This window comes from Notothenia rossii, assembly GCF_949606895.1.
Source record: "Notothenia rossii genome assembly, chromosome: 10".
In the NCBI taxonomy this organism is placed as follows: domain Eukaryota; kingdom Metazoa; phylum Chordata; class Actinopteri; order Perciformes; family Nototheniidae; genus Notothenia; species Notothenia rossii.
The window spans coordinates 61,312,932-61,317,364 of record NC_136908.1 but is presented as its reverse complement, the minus strand read 5'-3'; the positions used below and the strand labels follow the sequence as shown (position 1 = coordinate 61,317,364).

General features: G+C 39.7%; 1 long non-coding RNA gene across 1 annotated transcript in view; it reads left to right on the top strand.

Annotated features, from left to right (window-relative positions):
* The window catches only part of LOC307021904, a 125,036-nt gene that overhangs the window by 59,072 nt on the left and 61,531 nt on the right, over positions 1-4,433 (top strand). The gene's annotated exons all lie outside the window — the stretch shown is intronic.

Sequence of the window (4,433 nt, the reverse complement as noted above, 5' to 3'; positions counted from 1 at the left end):
CACACACACACACACACACACACACACACACACAGCTGAGCCATTATACTGGTGGGAAACCAGTAAGAGTGAAGCCTACATTAGAGTACAACAGATGCAATAGATGCAAGGTATAGAAAATAAGTGGCACCATTATTAAAGTGTGAAGTAGATAGGTTTCATAGAGTTGTTACAGTCTTAGGTAGTGAAATAACGATTTTAAACTCTTAAAAAAAGCAGAAAATCGTCCTGGGGAATAACTAAAATAGTATTATTGTTTTTATCTTTATTTTTAACGTTTTTCTACCTATTCTTTTTGAACCGCTTCTGTCAGTACACAGAGACAGGGCTGCTGAGTTAAGGCTGTATCACACAGGGGAAATCTCCTGTGCTATCATCGGGGCTTCGTTGATGCTGTGGGAGTTTGGCTCAGCACAATCAAGTGTTATTGTTGCAGTATCTCAGCACACACACACACACACACACACACACACACACACACACACACACACACACACACACACACACACACACACACACACACACACACACACACACACACACACACACACACACACACACACACACACACACACAGACACACACACACACACACACACACACACACACACACACACACACACACACACACACACACACACACACACACACAATGTCTGTGATTGACGAGGTATTTGGGCTTTAGTTTTCCATCTGAATTCACGCTGTTAGCTCCTTGGTTAATCTCGAGGGAACGAGACTGAGTCAGCAGAAACTTAGATCTTCTGAAAGCAGCAATTTATATGCACACTGGTTTTCTGAATCATAGAGTAATAAAAAAGCTGATTAAGTGCATTTTTAGGGCTTTTAATTAACACTCGAATGAGCCTGAATGAACTACTGTGCATGTGTCCCTTTACTTTACGCCATATGGATGAGCATGAGTTCAGGATGTAAATAGAGGGGCTAAGAGGGGAAGGAGAGTTATGGGCAAACTGTGGAGAGAAGCAGAATCAACGTGTTACTATTATTGGACGTAATTAATATGATTGCAAAGTCTAATTTCACTCGAGCTGCAAATCATGGTTCAAACTCGGAAGGCCAATAACAAGGTTTTGCTGAAAATCAAGCAAAAATATCATTTTTTGAGGAATTTCCAACAGGTTTGAAGTGAAAAATGGGGTCAAAAGATTTCACCGTTATCTACTTTGTGCTTTTACAATGAAACATAGTAAGCCCACGCCACGGCTGAATAAATTGACTACAAAACTGGATTGGTAACGTCAATTCAAAGGAAATGAAAGCGCAATTAACATTAAAGTCTACGGGCGTTAAAAGGGTGTTTCCTTCACATGATCAAAGAGATTTCCGACCAAATTGATGCAGAAAGATTGCAAGAAATGAAGTGTTTGATCCTCAGACGTTCCTGTTAATGTATCCCCACCCATCTTACCTTTTTCCAACGTTAACACAAAGCATGCACACTGTAGCTTTAGGTCTTTTTTTATTTGAGGAACACGATGTGACTAACAGACAGCCTTGTTTTTGAAAACTGGGCATGAACACAAATGAGAGAGCATTTTGAACAGAAAACTGGAAGACAGTACAGCTTATAATTAAAGCCTAAATATAGCTTCACAGCATACATTACATTTACTCAATTTGATTTAACTAATGCATTAGACCAGGGGTGGGGAGACGTATACGGGCCGTGAGACCATTTGGTACGGCCCTCGAGGTAATTTATAAACACACGCAAGAAAGAAAAACATTTAAGAACCGCAAAATAATTAAACAAGCTAGTGCCTGTTTTTCCTGGCCAAGGTCAGGGTCCTTGAACACAACATGAGTCTAACGTGGGCTGCAGTGGAATAGTCCATTTAGCTTAGGAACCTTCCTAACCGAGTGAAATGACCCGGAAGTCCCTCAGTGGCAGCAGCCATGATAAGTGCTGTTCGTATTCTCTATGATAGGAAAGGAGGTTTCAAACTTCCTTTATAACCTCCTTTAGCTTAGGAACCACTGGACCTCCCTAACCGAAAGGAGAGGAGAAAATGGTGCCCCACAATACCTTGCAGCCGCAGCTTTTGCCGTCACACAACAGTCGGCCGTTCACGGACACAAACGATTATGACGGAGAAATGATATCATGAAAGTTACGGTGCTTATTAAGCTTTTTAAAACGTATGTGGTAAGTTGCCAAAGTGCTTTTTTTCAAACGTTCATCAGTATTATAATCAAAAAGAGAAATATGAACGTTATGATCAAATAAAGTCAACATTTCACTGAGCTGTGTGGGGTTTGTTCAACTTGATATTTGAATGGTGATATACTCAGTGATAGGTGTTAAGGACTAACGTTTATAATAAATACATTTGTATTTATTTTAAGATCTTTTCATACAATCACACGAATTGGGATCATTTGTATTAATGTGGACCGGAGGGAGAGGGTGACGAGCATAAGTTTCACTTTCCTTTTTTATTTCAATTACAACTTTGGTCATGAAAAATATGTTTCTCTGTTGTCCAGGTTCATAAAGCATAAAACAACAGCATCAGAGCACGATGCAGAGTCTCTAGATGAGTCCCTCGTTCTTATTAAACATCCATGTTGTAGTCCGTTGTATAGAACACTGTAGTTTCCATAGTTTCCCCACAGCAGCAGACGCACATTTATGACGTCCGCATCTGGTTAGCTAGCTATGCTAACGAATATAAGAAGCTTTTTCTACAACCAGTGAGGTAAAGGCACATCTTTATATGATCATTAGAGTTATAAAAAAATAAGAGAATAAAGTAAACAGGTATAAAATACTATGACAGTAAAAACAAGTTGTTATTAATAAACAACAATACAGTTTGAAAGGGAAGTGATTTGTAAAATATCCATAAAGAAAAATAAATCTGTTTACAGTTCTGTTTCATATGGGTGTAGAGAGACGTATCCATAGATCTCTTCATGCCCCCTCGTACCCCCTAGAGGAGGTTAGGTCCCCCCCCCCACTTAAATCATGTCCACATGGATTGGAAACTAAATACATTTGCTCACATCTTGTGTCCATATCTTTCTGTTTTGGTGGTCATGCCACGCCGTGCACGTGCATGCATGCGCGAGTCATGGTGAGATATCTGGATTAAGACGTTGCTTTTTCTTTGCACAGCATGAAAGAAAGGAGAAATGAATGGGCTGTGATTTTAGTATTTTTAAGCAGAAGTCAATCATTTGTACGGCCCTTGGAGGATGTTGAAAAAATTGAAATGGCCCTTGAGAGGAAAAAGGTTCCCCACCCTGCATTAGAGAAATGAACTGGAAACAGAATCTTTCACAGGAATAAAATACAAGGTTTTCACGTGTGCTTACTTCTGTTTAAATCTTTTGTATTACTCAAGCCACGAGAAGGCTAAACTAAAACCATCCTTTTAGGTTGCCTCTTTCTGTGGAGCATTGACCTTTTGATTTATTTCTTGTAGATTCAATCTGTGGAGGATTTGAGGGAGGCTCCACTCAAAATTAGTGTTTTCTACTAAATGTCGTACTAACAGAAGCACTGAAGGTCGATATTGAGATCAAAACTGAAGCTGCCCTCTAACCTTTCACGATTAAGCTTCAGGAAAAGCAATACATTATAAGTATAAGTAAACATTTACACCCTTCAAACTTATCTTTACCCTAATTTACCCCCAATTAGAGTGCATTTTGTGTTGTATCCTATCTCATGTTAAAGGGGACCTATCATGCAAAAACTCACGCAGCGTCAGAAAATAAAACCCTCTCTTTTTTCCTCCGTACCCAAATCTCTAAAAACGGGGGAACAACGGAGCTGATCCAGACTTGCGTCCGATATGACGTCATATCTGAAATGTGGACCCACGGCCCTATCAGAAACGTTGCTATCAGAAACAATGCCCGACTGTTTTGGACGTAATATGGTCGGTGTTTACATTAGCATCGCTAACACTCAGAGCTAACCTGTACTGGAGAGCATGTGTGTGAAGAAGCAGGAAGTAAAAAGGAACTCACCTTGTGGTATAACCGGCAAGAGAGAAAGCCTTTGAGCTCCATACTGTTTCAGAGAGAATCCTTGATAATCCATGATATGGGGTTTCATCACGGAAGTATTTAGTTTAGACAGTAGCTGCCGGGTCCCGCATGAGCTCAGACCCCTCCTTTTTTAAAGCTTTATACCCAAATCAGCACTTTAGAAACAGGAAGTGAAATAGAGGGATATGAGGCATGGCTAGAATGAGTGATCTGTTCGGTATTTTGAGCAAAACACTTCATAGACATGTTTTTTATATATTTCTATACATCTGAGACCTATGCTATTGCCTACAAATAGCATGATAGGTGACCTTTAAATAGAAAGTGGTTAACATTAGGTGATAAATGTGTTCCTTCTGGTGAGCAATACTTGAGGACAAAATGCTGTTTATTCAAAAATAATATACTGA